This window comes from Octodon degus, unplaced genomic scaffold (genome assembly GCF_000260255.1).
Source record: "Octodon degus isolate 3935 unplaced genomic scaffold, OctDeg1.0 scaffold00002, whole genome shotgun sequence".
Taxonomy (NCBI): Eukaryota; Metazoa; Chordata; class Mammalia; order Rodentia; family Octodontidae; genus Octodon; species Octodon degus.
This window is the reverse complement of record NW_004524578.1, coordinates 10,171,561-10,189,704: the sequence shown is the minus strand read 5'-3', so window position 1 is coordinate 10,189,704 and position 18,144 is coordinate 10,171,561. Positions and strand designations below refer to the sequence as shown.

Genomic DNA, 18,144 nt, shown 5'->3' with positions numbered 1-18,144 from the left:
CTCTGGTTTCTAGGTGTCACAGACTGAACAGCCTTTCCTTCCACCACAGCCTCACACCGTGGTGTCTCTACCATGGAGCCAGCTAACCATGGACTAAAACCTCTGGAATCGTAAGACAAATTATACCTTTCCTCTTTTAAATTGTGTGTGCTGGGTCGTTGGTTTCAGTGACAAAAAGGCTGACTAGCACAAATACTTAACTCTTCTTCACAAGTCTTCAGTGATGCAAAAGCCCTGCTCTTCTGCTGTCGTGCTTCTCTGAGACGCTGTGAAAGGGCTGCTCCAGGCCCGAGCTTTGCAGCACCGATGTCGTCTTCATTCCCGCTTTGCACTGGTGAGCGGGAACTGAAGTCCAAGTGTTTTCACTTCAGAGACTGCAATGGCTGCGATACACTCAGCACTTGGAAGGTAACAAATTTGCTATGTCACAATTGATAATCAACGCTAGTAAAAGAATGTCCAAATCAATTGCGCTTTAGCAAGGGCAAACCTGCTGGAAGCAGGCAGGCTCCCGGCTCAGGCTGGCTGGGCTTGATAAATTTGCCCTTATTATGGCTATTGATGTTTAAATTTCTTCAGGGATGTTGTTACATGGGTGCCTGGTGGTGACAGAGGTACGGTGACCTCCTTCGATCCTTAATCTACACCTGTTAGTTGGCTCCCTGGTTGCCTTTGAGTATACTCAGGCTTAAAGGTTAACAAAAGAAAAACAGGCCAAGTTTACGTGATGGCAGCGGTGGATCAATGCGAGTAAATAACCTTCTCTGTCTTATTTCCCCAAGCGTTATTGATCCAAGTTCTTTGTTCTTTGTCATGTTTCTGTCTTCTTTTCCCAGGGGACACGTGGCGATCAGCTTGTATTGGACATGTTAACTGGCACATTATGACAGCTACCATTTTGTCACACAATGTGAAGAGGTATATATGTATGTGTGTGTGTTTTAATATTTCCTACACTGTAGACTGGACCGTGAATCTCACACATAAACTTCCATACTCCAACTTTGTTTTCTTTCCTTCGGACACAAGTAAGATTCCCATAACTTCTATCACATTAAATAGTTTATTGCCTTTAAATACCTATCTAAATGAATAATGATCTGATAGTTTAAGGAACCTCCTAAGGTACTGAAGCAGAGGCCCGGTGTGGGAGGGTTGGACAGCCTGACGCCTTATTGGACTCCAGGAGTTTTTTTGTTTTTTTTTTTTAATCTCCAAAAATTAGGTCTTTTATTGCAATTTCCCATGTAGATTTTAAAAGCTGTTGTCACTTTTTCTTAGTTTTTCTGTGGAACACTAAGAGGGTGTCAGAATAATTACCTTGGTGACCTTAAATCATCTTTTCCTCAAGGAAGTTCTTCTGGTGCCTTTGAAACATTTGTGCTGTAAGTAATGCGAATGGGAACATGACGTGTTTTCTTACCAAATTCATTGTATTTCATCTTCTAACAGATTGCGCATGCGTGTTAAATGCAGAGCACAACTTTGTAATATACTTTTATAAACAAGGCTGTTTAGAGACAGGAAAGCTCTTTTTGTAAATTTCATTATACTTTAAGGCAAATTTGTCCAGTTTGGAAGAAAAAAAAAAGAAAAAAAAAAAAACTTCCTCGTTGATTAACAAAATAATTAAAGCTAGAAGAATGATAAAATTATGATATCAAATATGATAACTTTTCTTTGGATTTGCTCAACTGAGAAAGATTTAGTTAAAAAATAGATAAGTTAAAGATAATATTAAGCAGTCCGCATTTGATGTATGGGAAACAGGACTGGTACTTTCAAGATAAAATTGATATACACTGAAAAAATTAAAACCCAATGTCTGTAATCACTGCATTTAAACTAAATGTATGGCAAGCAAAACATAGCCAATGTCTGTTATTTTGCAAAAGAAAAAGTACTTTCTTAACCCAATAGTAACAATATATTCCTTATAGACAGCTTCAAAAATAAACCAATCCTGATGGTCTAATTGGCGAAACTGACGATGGTCGTTACCCATTATTTTAAGGGCAAATGGCATTCAGCCTTGTTTCTTAAATTATCTCACCAAACAAATTTCACTCACTCAGATATACATGTAAATCGCGCGCTTTTCTCTTTCATTTATCAATCATTAACATATCCCACGTACGCAGCTGATACTAAACTTTTTTGGCAAACTCTCAACTTGGTATCGTGTTTCATGCACAGAAGCCACCTTTTAAATGATTGGTTGAAGCAGTGAAATAAATATTCCTATCAGTTCTTTACATGCACAAATCACTGCAACCACTAGTAGCGAGTGTGGAGTTGGTTATTGCTAACATTTAGAGCTCTCCTTCTGTACTTCACAAGGGTTGCCATTAATGAATGGATCTTCCAATGGTAACCACACAAAATGGAGTTGTTAATGTTTTAGGCAACAGGTAAAAACACTTCATCCTTGATGACTTATCTGACCTACCCATTTCTGAGCATCTGCACAACCATGGAATTTTTAAAAATACTTGTTTATTTATTTTTATATTTTAGGGAAGGCTCTACAGAGTGTTCAGGATCTCACTATTAGATCAGACTCATAGTGATCCGCCTGTTTACAGCCTCCCAAGAGCTGGGATTACAGGCGCACGTCACCACGCTCAGTCTCAATTGCCTTCTCAGTGTGCTCCGGGGGCGGGGCTGGCATGGCAGATTTGGGGATCAAACCCCTGGTCCCTGAGAACCATGGACTCTTGAGTGCTCCATGATCTCCCCAGGAATATGTGCTCTTGATTCTATGAATGTTGTGCGGGTCTCCTCTGATGGAGGTGTGTGAGAAGAAAGCTGTGTTGCTTCTCTTTTTCACAAAAACATCCCATCAAAACACACTAAGAACATCTTTTTACACATGTTGTTCAGACAGTCACACCATATGTTGTAGTCATAATTTTGGAGTCATTAGCTTTTATTTCTATTTTTAAAATTTTCCAACAATTGACCCTGCCATAAAGGTCGGCACATTTTCTAAAAGAAAATGTGCTCAAAAACTTTGAACAGAAATAAAAACAAATTCCGTTGAAAATATTTCAACTGTTAGATTTCTGCCAAAGAGCCTCTTCTTTTTGACTCCCCAAGCCATCATTGGACATTAAAGGAGACTAAGGAACTATTCTCAAAACTTTAGAAGTATTCAGTTTTATAGGAAGAGTCTGTTTGGGAATTGTTTGTTCCCCGAATGAGAATTGTGTCAGTTCTTGCCATACCTTCAGAAGCTGAGAATTTTGCAGAAAATGTATACAAAGCTACCATTAGTATAGGGAATGAAAACAGAATCTTCACCACTTATGGTGGCCATAAGGTTTCTATTTGTTCATTTTCTATCATTTCACAAGGTAATTTTCTACTAGAAGATTTCATTGTTAAAAATAAACACTATATAGTGGTTAGGTATTTTCAGGGCTTACCTTTGTCAAAAATGTCTCATAGTAGCTTTACATGGGTATCATGCTCATGTTAGAAATTTTGGAACCTCATACAGTACAGTCTTATGCATGCAAAGGAATTAGAAAAGTAAAGATGGAAGCCCCAAAATGGAGTTGAGCAGCCCAAAATTGAGTCTGCTGTGTCACTTCCCTGTAACTACACTCACTGTGTACAAATCCAGGCACATCCTTCTCTAGAGGCATGTAAATATGGTACCGAGAAAAGATGCATGGTAGATGATTATTACTGTGAACATCACTATTGACCAAGACCTTATTGTCAGTGACCATCCATTAATGCCCTTATTTTTAGTAAGGTAAGGCTGGTATAAACCCTGAAACAGGTAGTATTTCCAACACCATCTGGAAACTTCTGGAGAACAGAAGCTGGGTCTCCATCAGTTCCTTTTTTTAATTTCTAACACCTTACATAGTGTGTACACATAAAAATACTTAATGCAAGTGTGTTGAATAAAGATGGATACTCAATGTTAGACTATTCAATTTTGTTAATGCTTGGCTGCTTATTGACAGTTAATGCAAATGCTGACTGCTACATTAAGAAGGCAGTAAACCACTGCACAAGAAGAAGAACAGCCTACAATTGCATTCATAGTGCTGGAGACAGTGCCAGGTATGACTGAGGTACAGGTCAGATCTTTGAGACCATGCATAAAATTTGCTTCATTCCCTCAGATAGATTTCAGTATATCCAGAACTAAATTCCAGACTCTTCAGTGTACCAGATGCTGTAGCAGATGTTCTGGATTTCTCTTGAAAATTCTAACTCAGGGGGTATGAGTCTTTGTGAAGTTCTGTATTTCTAGTAAATTTTTGGATGATGTAAACGCTGTTAGTTCAAAGAATACATTTTGTGTAGCAGAGAAATATGTAGGCTTTGGAATGAGCGATTTGTGTTCTCACCCAATTAGGCTATGTACCAGAAATAGATTTTGTGCAAAATTTAAAATTTTGTGATGCTCAATTTGCTTTACAATTAAATGGCAATAGCAATCTTACTCCTACAGATTTGGGTTCAAGATTAAATGAAATGTGGTATATGTTACATAGACTTTCCTACTTCTCTGGAGGCCTAAAATTTCATCTTTCTGAGTTTCTGATAAATTAGCGAATATCTAACTTTGGAATATTTTGAAAATCTCTCCAATATTAGATATTCATTTCTGTAAAATTCAAATCATATTCCACTTTCTTTTTTTTCTTCTGTATTTTAGGGAAGGGTTCACAGGGTTTTCAGGGGTCTCACTATTAGATCAGACTCATAGTGATTCTCCTATTAACAGCCTCCCAAGTTCTGGGATTACAGGTGTGCACCACCATGGCCAGTCTCAAACACCATCTCTGCATGCACAGGGGGCAGGTCTGACATGGCAGGCTCAAGGATCGAACCCCCGGACCCTGTGCCTGCTTGCAGGTGCTTTAATCCACTGAGCTGTTTGGCCTTCCTGACTTTCTGAGATCACAAAAGCAAAGGTGACTAATAATCTCTAGAGCAAAACAAGCATGCCATAAATCTTTCCCCTCCTACATAAATACAAGTTGGGTATAGCAGGAAGTGTTTGTGTCAGTGGGAGAATATCTGGAGGAATTGAGAGTTGTTTTGGATCTCTGAATTGATTCTGGTGAGAACCAGTTGTTAAAAAAAAGTGACCCTCCTCCCTGGGTCAATTTGTGGGTTCTGGTCTGGTGATGTGCTATCTCCCTCCCTGAAGCTCTCCTTCAGCTATCATGTCATCCACCATGCTGTCCTTACCAAAGCTTATGCCAGTGCCATGCCCTGGACCCTGCAGAACTTTCAGGTAAATAAACCTCTTTTCTGCATAAAGCTACATAGCCTCAGGTATTTCATCATAACAAAAATAAACTGAGACCGTATCTTAAGGTGAAAGGCAAAATTTGTGTTGGTGTAACACTGGTAATTAAATTCTGTAATTCACATGACTTCTCCCAATTCATTTCTTAGAAGAAGTAATAGAATTCCATGCAATGAATACAGTGGATAGGAACCACTTATAAGGCATTGCCTCACGTCTTCCTAGGAAAGAAATAACTAGAAAGACTTGATTGACAGTTCAGATAAACACCTAGCTATTGAGCCAGTTGTATAGACACATGAATACCTGAAGTCTCCCAGAGCTTCGGCCACATCCGGACTCGGATGTAATATGGGTATAACAGCAGCAATTTTGAAGCTGTAGAAGGAACGAGACCGACCAAGCATAAATGCGTGTGGGTGTTGATGCTGCTCAGTAAGTGAACTATGCCTAATGGCAAAGAGTTTTGTTTTCTGTCAACCTTCATCTATGACTCTGGGCTTTCACTCAGTACCTCTGCCAGGACAATCCATTAATTTCTAGCAGACAGTCTTACTGAACAACCTGCTCAGTGGCCTCATTGTGCTTCATAAAGCAAAAGTCTTTACCATCATGTAACTTCGTGAGGAGGCTGTGCTTCCCAAGTGGAGCACAAATGCTTTAATCTTTCTTTCTCTGTCTTCTCAAGTACTTGCCTAACAAATCTGCTTTGTATTTTGTGTATAGCTAGTGTCACTGTGGAAATCTCATGAACTTTAAGATTTCTGATTCAACTTAGAATGAATTCAGGGCATGAGTATTTAGTAGCTGATTTTTAGTGGACCTCATGATTGCCAGATGGATATTTTTGGCCACCTTCATATTTGATGCTGTGATCATTAAATCTAATTAACTTTATCAATAACTGATGCAATCATTACTAAAATCCACATATTGTCTTTGCAACATTGCCAGCATGGGATGGATTATAGCGTGTTTGTAGCCTTCTTGGACTCTCCCTGCTAGCCTCTAGTAATACTGACAGTGGTAAAAAGAAAGACTCATTAGACTATAAAATAGTCCTAGAATTATAAAAATCAGACTTGGATGAGTACCACTACTATAGGCCATGAGGAAGCTTCAGTTTTTCAAATTAATTCCTTTTTAAGTCACAACTTAAAGATACTGAATCTACCCTTCATATGTTATAGTTAACATGCAATTATATATTATGTAAGAATATTATATAGTTGTTGTCCTGGTAATATATATTTTTTCTATAATATAAAACCTGGAAGAATAGTATTATGGAACAGTGAACTCTCTCAAGAATTAGATACATACAATAGAGAGGCAGTTAGAGCATGCTGAGTATTTCATACATAAATGATACTAATACACTTTGAGAGCATACATTTTTCCATGAAATAGTTTCTGCACTTGTGTGCACATGAATAATGCCACATTCTTGAACATTATTTGTCCTATTCAAATATTTATGTTGTACCTCGAGATCTTCTTGGAGTTTTTGTTTGTTTGTTTTAATTTATTGGGAATTTTTCTTTCTAGGTAATGAAGAATACCGTGCTTTCTTCCAATTGTTATGAACTACTTATAAAGAAGTCTGAATTAATGAGCTTTTGTTATGGTTGAAGATGTACTGAAGACTGGTATCAGACGATCTTCAGATTCCGAACCCATAGCGATTATGCTTGCATCTCCAGAGGTGTCAACCTGGATTAGCTTTACTAAGAACACCTCCACAGGCTACTCACTGTGGCTTCAACATGACAACACAAAAACATCTTCATTCTACCTACCTTATTGTAAACTTAAGCATTCTGAAAATAGAATCCAATTACTGCTCAAAGCTATATCCAGTGAATAAAACACAGAGTATAGGTCCTGTAGTTATTTATTTATTTGATTCAGGGTCTCACTATACAGTTCAGAGTCATAGTGCTCCTCCTTTCTCAGGATGCCTACTTCTGGGAGCACAGGTGTCTTACACCACACCCAGTTCTGGGGCCTGCTCTGCACACCTGGAGGTTCTGTTCCTGGCCTAGCCTGTAGTACCAAGGGTCAAACTCAGGACATTGTGCTTGCCAGGCAGGCACTTGTGTCACCAAGCTATCTCCCCAGCCCCTAGGTCATGTGTTTAAATGCATTTCTGGTTTCTTTGTCCCAGAGGTGTTTCATTACCGTTAAATTAAATTACACTAATCAATTGCATAATTGTGTGTTCTATGAAGATTTCGTTAATAGTGAGGCTGATTTTGGGGCTGTCTTAAATGGACACACTTTCTTAAGTCATTCTTGTCAAAGATAAGAATGGCTTCACAATAAAATACATGCCTTATGAAAGTAGGTACATGTATGTGGAGATGCTTACAAGGATGTTCTTTGAGTGAGACTTGATTTCTCAGATTCTGGGCCTGAAGAATGTTGTAAAACTTTTTCCTTTCATACTTTTCTGCTTGAATCACTTATTTGCTACCATTTTTTAATCCAAATTTTTAGATGTTCTGAAAAACACCTAAATTACAGAAAATCTAAAAATTTGGTTTTGTGCTTTCTGATCCTCAACTTTTTATAAATATGCAATTTCTCAGAGTAGCCATTCAGGAGTGAAATATATTTGATATTTGAAAGTACTACATATAATAATAAATTGATAAATTATTCTTGTGTTTTTATCTAAATATTGATATTTATTTATTTAAATTTATGTATTTGGTACAGGGTCTCACTACACAGCTTGGACTCATACTGATCCTCCTCTTTAAAGTCTTCCCAGTGCTGGGATGACAGGAGTGCGCCACCACACCTGGACTTGTTTGCCTGCTCAGCATGCCTGGGGTCAGGGGCAACATGGCATGTGGTACTGGGGATTGAACACTGGTTCCTGCACTTGCCTAAGCAGGTGCTTAGTCCACTGAGCCATCTCGCCAGCCCTTAAATGTTGATTTGCCAACTTTTAATAGAAAGATTTTCAACATAGTATATACTGTCATACTATTCAGCAAGTTTACCAAGCCTCTTCCTTAAGATTAAATATATATATATATATATATATATAGTTTGTGAGCAGCAGCTATTGTGAGATAGTTTTTTCTTCAAGAAATTTTATAATTAAGTAGAGATAAATCATTGAAAATTAAGTTATAAATAATATAAGATGTATTTATATATACAAATACATTATAAAATGAATTTTAAGAGAGTGTGACATTGACTTAAGTCATTATTGATGTTTAAATATATACAGGTACAAAATCTTGATTCTTACAGTTTTTCTTTTTTCAACTAAGAGTTCTAAACAAATCCACAAACTAAATGCATACCAAACCAGGAAACCAATGAAATGCATTTAAAGTTAATTTTAATATGGTATGTTGTTTTATTCCACTAATACTTAAAAATCAACGTTCACACAGGTCCTCAGAGGTAGTTATGCATTACGGCTTGAGTGTCTCCTCCACAACTCATTTAGAAACTTGGCCTCCCTCCTAACAGTGCTGAGAGGTGGGACCCAAAAGAGGTTAAAAGGTTGGGAGTAGCACCCTCAGGAATGATCATGGCCATTATCTTGGGGGTGCCTTAGTGACCGGCTTAGTAAGTTCTTTAGTGAAGGGATGCATTTGACCTAATTTTCTCTCTGTCTGAAATGAGTTCATCCTTCCAGTGTGAAGTGATACAGCACAAAGGTCTCTGATAAGGACACCATACTTCTGGATATCTCAGCAGACAGAAACATGAGATGAATTGCCCAGTCTGTGGTATCCTAGTATAGAAGCAGAAAACATTAAATATACTTCTGTATGTAAATATCATATATATATATATATATATTCACTCTAAGACTCCATTTGCTACTGTGGAATTATTGAGCCTCATATTTCATCTAAACTTGGCATCTAAGCAATCTCCAGACACCAGTTTTAACGACTCATTTGATATATCTTGTGCCCTCAAATATAATGTTGAGTTACTGCATTATTGATAATGGGATTAAATGGGCCTTTAATTCAATTGTTTCTGAAACTGGGCAAAGAAAAATCCTTCATTGTCTTTTTAGCTTCATACCTGCTACTAATGAAGTGGCTCATGATGTAATACATAAAAACATGATCCATTCAATACCTCAGTCCTCAAGCTGAGTACAATATCCATCTTTAACATATCTCTTTTCTAAACAGTGAACTCACATGAAACTCGGACTTATTGTCAGTTTAATGTGTCAAAAAGGAAGATACAAATTATAGAACTGAAATTAAGAGGCAGAACATAAGTTCCTTATAGTCCAGAAGATGCTTAGGCTGTTTTGTTTATAAAATCATTTTTAAAAATTACAAAGTAATTGAACAGGATTGAAGCTTCCAGAAAAATGTGTCTGCGCAATTATTTTGAAAAATTCTGGTTTGGAAATACACAGAGATTGAAAACTCCATTCCTTTTCCTCCATCCATTCAAAACATGTGCTAAGTGGCTCTTAGGTCCTGTGAGTGGTCGGTGTTGGACAAAGGGGATGAACTGGTTCTAAGCGCTCCTGAAACTCACAGCTTAATAAGTGCAGACAGCCATGTGGTAGGGGAGAAATTAGACTCTGTCACTTACCTTGCGACTTGGGATAAGCAATTAAATGCTCTGTGTCTCAACTCACTGAACTATAAAATGAGGGTGCTACCTGCTTTACTCATCCAGTGATAGCAGTTACAGCCTTCCCATCTTGGAGGAAAGGGAACCATTATCAGTCACATTTACTTATGTTGAATTAGATCAAATTCAAGATAACTACTAGTAAAACCATTTCCAAAATATATCAGCTTGATCGTGCTACACCATTACAGTCAGCTACATTAATAATTTTACAGTTATAATCCCCATTGAAACTACACTGTTTGAACCCTAAATCCAAAATAATGATTCCAATGACATTATTATGCCCATTATTGAAATCAGTCATGTCTGGAGTGTGACATGGCATCTGTCTAGCAGCTGTCTGAAGTACTACAAATAGAGATGGTAAGGGAAGAGCAACTTCTTCGACTGGGATTTCAAGGGAATGTTCAGGAGAAGGAGCACATGGCTTCCTGGCTTGGACCGCTGCCAGGATCATTAGAATTAACAACCCTCCTGCCCTGGTGGAACGCACCATGGGCGCTTTCATGATCATCTTGCCTTGCCATCTGAAAGACGTCATCTCTGACAGCCCGTACAGTGCAGCACACAAGGAGTTAGCAGGGTAGTAAATCATCACAAACCCTTTCCGCAGGAGAAGTTTTCTGTGGTCCTTTCAGGGTGGAAAACAAAGAGTTTGAACTGATGATGCCCTGAGCTGCCTTTTCCTTCAAGGCCACTTCCCTTGGCATTCGTGAATTTGTGCTTAGGGACTGCTAGTTTTAATACTAGCTTAGGAAAGTATAATTAGAAAGGTAAATCTACTGCAGAGAGAAAATTAAATTATATCTGTTCTTTTTTAAATGTATGCTTCCTTTAACTATGTGCCTCAAGTCATGTCCTTTCTGCCATACTGATCAGCACATAGTAGGTTTACAGTGAATAGATGAATGTATTAATATTCAAGATAGGCAGAAGATGAACTACAAGAAACCACAAGTATTAAACTGCCTGAAATCACTTTTGGTTCAAGACAGTTTTATCTCTCTCTCTCTCTCTCTCTCTCTCTCTCTCTATATATATATATATATATATATATATATATATATAATATATATATATTATATATATATAATTTCAAAATATATTTTGCCAAACTTAAATACATACATTATTACATACATTATTTTTGACTGCAACACTAAGATACATTTTTCAAAGAAAATTTAAACCTATAAAAAGTCAGAACGACATAGATCAATATCTATCAATCATCAATCAATTATCAATTTCCACTGTAAGATGAACATTTTGATGTGTTTTCCCATCATATATATATATATATATATATATATATACACACATATAGATAGATAGATAGATAGTATAATATACACATCTTTGGAATTGTATTAGAATGTTGTGGTTTATTGCAGTATTTTTTTGTTATTCTATCCCAATACTAACACAACTGGAGCCTATTCTTAATGAGAAATAAGGGAAATATTTTCTAGAATGAGTCCAGTACATACATTAAATTAAATTAAATGTTTAATATAAAAGCAAATTAGCATATTGTATCTTTAAGAAAAGTCTACTAAGCCAATTTAATCTTGGGTCAACACAATTTATCAAGAAGGGGCATGCAAGAATAAAATCACTACGTGACGCTTCCCCCTTTTAGTATAAAAGATTGTTCATTTGTGTTCCTTTTTATTCAACATCATTCATTGGGGTTTGTCGAATGAAGCACATCTGGCTGGAAACCTTATTTAAAAATTTGGGAAAAGAAATGGAGAAAAGTGTAATGATATTAATGTGTTTCATTAATTGTAGGGAGTGTAACCTCATTTGCTCAATTGTCCTGGGGATTTTGCTGCTCCTTTAAATGGAGAGCCCCTGGGGCATTGGGAAACAAGGGTCTTAATGTTTAAAACAGCTTCTAGTTCAGAGACAGAAAGTCATGTTCCAAAGAATGCAGCGTTTCTGCTTTGCCCATTTAAAGCTGGACAAAATGTAGCACAGCCCAAGAATGCGAGGGAACTGGAAACAGCTGTGAAATCCTGGGAAAAAAGGAGGCCGAGTTAAAATGGAATTTTCGATAACCACGTCAGCATTATCTTTCCCACTTGTGATTGCCAAAGCTACATTTGTTTATAGTTTCTTGAAGATAAAGAAGTAACTTTGGACTGAGAGAATTACTGCATTTCCCTGAGAAATAACAGTGTTTGGGATTCTCTTGGAGGATCTGGAAAGCACAGCAGACACATTCCTACCTGTAGGGTATTTCCTGCCTAATTGTACAGTCCCGAGAGACCTCAGTAGGCTCCAAAAGGTCCCTAGTAAACTTTGCTCTTGATTTGGGAAAAATTTAGCTGTGAGGATGATTTGCATAAATGCAATTTGTCCATGTAGAGTCTAACCTGCAACCAGAGTGTCTTTGCCAGGTTACGGCCTTTCAGATGAGTCTAGTGGTTTGGGAAAAACTTAATGGTATGGAGTGTGTGAGCCTATAAGTCGCTCCCTGGTAAGCTGTGAAGTTTCTACAACCTCTTCCTGTCACACTGTTCTGTAGTTTTACGTAGAAAAAAATGTCAAAGTTTTGCAGGCCTTACACAGGACTCTTTGGGATCTAGCTTTTGCTACAATCATCTGTTCCTTCCTCTTTCCCAAGGTCCTTCTCAAAGACCAGCCATTCTGGCCTGGGTTCTTTTTTCTACCTTCACTGGACTGCAACCTCTTCGGTCTTTAGATTAAGTCCAGACCTTCTTCACACCTGTACCAAGCATGATCTTTGCACACACCCTAGCATCCAATGCCTATGCATTTACCAAGTGAAATTCAGCCTACCACTGGTCAAACATATAGGCAAGCCCCTGGCGGGGGAGGATGGAGATATTTCATAGTATCTGATTTCCTTTTTAAAACTGTATATATTATGAATTTATTCTCTTCCCCAGGGTTTTTAAAGGTGAAACTTGCAACAACATGGGAAAATGCCTAAAATACAACATCAAATTTCCTTCACTAGACAAAATTTCCTTCACTTATAGGAAGCTACTATTGAAAGTCATGTACAATGTTCAAAGACAATCAGTAAGAAATATTTCTTTTATGGAGTTCATAGGATGCTGCAAAACTGGCATACCTACAACCGAGGCATTTCTATCACACAGATTATAACAAGTAGTATGCAAGAGTGACTGCTTTTGCAAGTTTCTTGGAAATGCAATGGTAAATTAAGACCTTAAAGGTTAGGTAGAATTTAATAGAAAGATACAAATGATAGTGAATTTTGTAGGGGAAGCTTTAGAGTGGACAAAAATCTGTGTCAGGAGATATTTGTAACTAACGTAATCTAGCAAGAAGAATGGACATTATTAGGAAAGACAATGAAATTGAGAATGTCTGGAGGTCAGCCAAATAGCTCAGCAGACTAAAGTGCCTCAGGCAGGTGCAGGGGCTGGGGGTTTGATCCCCAGTCCTGCCACGCTAGCCCTGTCCCAGAGGCACACTGAGATGGCAATTGAGACTGGGTATGGTGGCAAGCACCTGTAATCCTAGCTCTTGGGAGGCTGTAAACAGGCAGATCACCATGAGTGAGACCCTAAACACCCTGTAGGCCCTTTCCTAAAATAAAAAAAAGAAAGAAATGGAGAATATCAGAGCCAAGTTATTTGATGGGTAAACAGCATCAGTACACACAAATGATTAATGAGACTCAGGAAACAAACCTGGTGGAGTTCACAGATGCGAATGTGATGTGGTGTTTATCTCTCTGTGCATAGATTATTTGATTTAGCAGAATATTTTCCAGTTCCAGCCATGCAGTTGCAAATAGTAGAATTTTCTTCTTTGCAGAGGTTGCATAATATTTTACCAAGAACTGGTATGACATCTTCTTATCCATTCATCTGTTGATGGACATTTAAGCTGATCCCTACCATGCCTACTGTGAATAATACCACAATAAATGTGTAAGTGCACAGTTCTTTCTGCCATACTGATTTCATTTTTGAAATTTCTTTCAGAGTGACAGTTATAAACCTATTGCATGTTGACACCAGAGTGATAATATTATCTTTTGTGATGCAGCTCCTAAAAAATTGTACTGGACAGTTGTGAGGAATAAAAATAGAAAAAAATTAAAAATTAATGTTACAATCAATGAAGTTTTGACCTCGTAAATTCTTGAAAGTTTATCAGGGTTTCAGATACATTCCTGGACCACAGTGTGAGAAGCACTGGACTAGGACAGGAGCTTTAAGAGGAAAAAAACAAAAATGATAAGCTTCAATTAGAACCCAAACTATTGAAGAAATGTTACTGTCTGGATAGTACATGATTTACTGGCATCTGTCTCCAGATGCTGGGCTTATATTATCTTAGTTGAAGCACAAGACAAGCTGCTGTGATGTCATCAAAGTAATACATTTCAAAATATACCTAATACATCTACTCCCCAAGCTGGTAGTATCATAAGAAGGGGTGTTTGGAAGGTGATTGTTTCAAGAGGGGGGGTAGGTGCCCTGACAAAAGAGACACAAGAGACCCTACTTGTCTATACCATCATATAAGGTCACAGTGAGAAAGTGCTATCTACAACCTGGGAAGCAAACCTTATCTGACACTGAACCTGCTGACATCCCTTGGTATTTGACTTCCCAACACAAGACCGTTGTGAACTGCTGTTGCTTGTACGTCACCCAGGCTCTGATATTGCACATTAGCAGCCTGAGTGCACTAAAACACAACAGTAAAATAGGATTTAATATCTGTATTCTATAGATGAGAAATACACACCAGGGCAATGGTGCGTATGAAACAGCTCTACTTTTCTTATTCCCAACACCAAACTGTAAGATTGTTCAGCAGGTCTGTATGTAATTAAAACAAATTAAGTTTTTAATCCATTGGCTTGCATCTCGTAGCTCTGACTCTTTGTCTCCATCACTGTTATCTCATTTAGTTTCAACAACATTAGAAGGTAAAGTCTTTAATTATCCCCACTTTATATATAAACAGTCCAGTTGCACAGGTAAAATAACTTATCTGAAATTATAAAATTAGATAGTGGAATAGGTAGCCTTGACATCCATGTGTCTGATGTCAAAAGTAGGTTCTTCGCAATATTCTCCCCTGAAAGATAACTAATTACCCCAATAAAAAAATAAAATAACAGATTTGACTTGTCTAGTGTAATCCCTTTTTCTGAAATCACTCATTAAATGCTCAAAAGGTTTTCTATGTGAAGGACAAGAGTCCTTGTTAATTGCTTCAAATGAGAGTGCATCAAAGGAACAGGGTATCTGCATGGCATATGGGGGAGAGCCTACCAGGCACGGGCCCAGAATAGGAACGGGCATCAGTCATGGGTTGAAATTGGGCTGCATGGGGCTGATCTCAGTAGTGGTGGAAACAGCTCCTAGTTTTGAAAAGAATGATGGCCTCAGGACTTGAAAAATCAACATTCTTTTTGTTACTCAAATTGCAAGTGATCCACTTTCCACTGTCCCTCCTCTTCGCTTCTTCATATGGTCAAGGTGACTACAAAGTAGATTGTTCTCCAGGTGCTCTGACCAACAAGGACAGCTCCAGTTCTGCACCCAGTGGTGAAATGTCACCATGATTGGCTATTTGCAATGCAAATCTCCAGGCTTTGGCACCTAAGATTGATGTTGTTGAATGAACATACTCTCTAGCAAAGCTGGGGCTCAGCAAAAAAAACAGGAGACTCTTCCCAGCCTGCAGTGGTTATCAGAGGTAACAAAGCAGGGAGAGAGAGAGAGAGAGAGAGAGAGAGAGAGAGAGAGAGAGAGAGAGAGAGAGAGAGAAGCTGTGTGCCCTCTCACCACCATCTAATAATCCCAGGAAGGATAAGCACAGCTAAATTTGGTTGGGGCCACCGAGTCTGAGCTGAGGGCAGGTGGCATTCCCCGGGCGGGGCAGAGGCCAGTGAGACTTTCCAGAGATTATTCTGGAGACGAGTGAGAGGGCATAGAGCCCATGCTGCAGATCACCTGTCTGGTCAGGCTGTGCATTCCTAGCGCAGTTTCTGGGTAGCTCAGGGTTGTGGCATTCATTCTTCCTGCAAGGAACAGAGCGCCTCAGCCAGCTTGTCCTGGCTGCTGTCACTCAGCCATATACTTCCAAGATCCCAAGGGACTCAACCCTGGACCAGCCTCTTAGGTACAAGATTAGACAGGAAATCCTGACAATCCTGTAGGGAAAAATAAACTCATCTGAAACAATTTTCTCCCTTAGGATATATTTCTTGAAATTTGGAAATAGAAAGTTAATAAATTCATTATCATCTGTGGAGTATTCAATATATTGATCATGATACGCAAGCAAATTCTTCACTCGGGTTCTTGAAGTTCTCAGTTTCTTGACTGTGATGATTTGTGTTTTGGTGAGTTAAATTTTGCCCAGATTTGTGTTTCTTAGTACTCCAAGAAAAAGAGAACTTATTACCAATGAAATATGAAGTGTAGCTAGAAACAACCATTTCTAAATTATGAATCATATAATCAATATTGAAAACAGAAAATATTGGCAGAAAAATAACTTTTGTAGCATCCTTAGGCATCTAAATCCCTAGAAGGAAAGACTGGACAATTTGTGTGTGGCTTTCCTAAGCACACACAACACAGACACATAGTTTATGACAAAGCATGGACATGCTAAGCTTCACAAGGCAGAAATAATTTTACATCATCTCTTTTATCAGCTGTAAGGTATTTGGCTGTGTAAAAGTTCCACCATTAGATTTACTAATTTTCTGGAATTGTACACTCACATATATTTTATTTTCTTAAAAATTGCAATACATATTATTGTGCTTATATATGTGGTCCTTTTATAACTAAACATTTCTGCTTTCAAATATAAAAACAATTAATTCTATTTTTTGTTGACCCTTCTCAGTTTCCTTCAGAACTTCTAGGCCTCTTTTAAATAAAATGATTCGAAGAACTTTTATGGTTTGTTTAACTTACAGTGGGCAGCATTTTACAACCAACATTCTAATATAGGGCAGCAGAAGAACCAACCGAAAGGAAGGTGGATTCCAGCTGTTCTTGGCATTGCTTCTGGTCTTCTTCACTGATCTGGCGTCTGTATCTCTCTATTAATGTAGTTAAAGTGTGACATAATCTGCTGCTCCACACTCTAATTTAAATATAAGAGCTTTGAATCTTTAAATGTGCATCTCTATCTAAATAAAATATGAAACACACATTTCTCTTACTTTTTAAAAAAAAACATGATTGGAAAACTCTTGCAGCAATGATAGATAGCATTACTGAGCACTGTTTATATTCAGTAAGCAAAGGGCTGGCCAAATAGCTTAGCGGATTAAAGCACATGTAAGCAGGTGCAGGGGCCAGGGATTTAATCCCCGGACTTGCAGTGCTGGCCCCAGCTCTGGGGTGTGCTGAGAAGGCAATTGAGACAGGGTGTGGTGGCACATGCCTGTAATCCCAGCTCTTGGGAGGCTGTACACAGGAGAATCACTATGAGTCCAATCTAATGGTGAGACCCTGACCACCCTGTGGACTCAAGCTCTGAGGACCTCCAAGCTGCATCTGACATGGCTTCAAGGCTCAGGGAGGGAGACAGGAGAACAACCTGGGACAACATATCCTGCTGGGAGTTCAAATCCAGCCTAGGGTGTGTCTCAAACTAACCGAAAAGCCTTTCTTCCAATTCTGGAGTGAGTATTTTTTGATTTTTCAATTTGTTAAAACAAGAAATTTTAAAAACATGAAAAGTATGCATGCATAGGTAAGACAATCTTATGGCAAAATGTGGAAATTACTGAGCGAGTAAAGAATATAAACTAAATCTATAAAAATATGATCAATTATTTTTAGTTCTTATGCTCTTCATCTTTTTTTTTTTTTTTAATGTTTGTATCAGGGTTGGAATTCAGGACCTTGCGCTGGCCAGGCTGACACTTAATCCATGGAGATATCTATCTGGTTCCAAAAGAAGCCATGAACTTTTTATTTTATTTTTTCTTTCAAGCAGACCTATGCTAGGCTATTGAAGAGGACTCCCCTGCACACAAACGAAAATAAGCATGCATTTATGTTGATAGTGACAGAATGTGAAGTGCCTTAGATCCTGCAGTTTTTGGTGGGCTTTTTGTTTGTTTGTTTTGTTTTGTTTTGTTTTGTTTTGTTTTCTATCTTTTTGAGACATTGTCTCAAAGTCTAGTTTACACTCTCCTTGAGTTCACTTTCTAGCTCAGGCTGATCTCA

The 18,144-nt window shown here is 38.1% G+C and overlaps 1 long non-coding RNA gene across 1 annotated transcript in view; it reads left to right on the top strand.

The window, feature by feature from the left end:
- LOC111816208 overlaps positions 1-9,526 on the top strand; it is a 25,097-nt gene extending 15,571 nt beyond the window's left edge. The window contains exon 4 of the long non-coding RNA XR_002820657.1: positions 9,513-9,526. This is a non-coding gene — a long non-coding RNA (uncharacterized LOC111816208). The remainder of the gene's footprint in view (positions 1-9,512) is intronic.
- Positions 9,527-18,144: the final 8,618 nt, after the last annotated feature.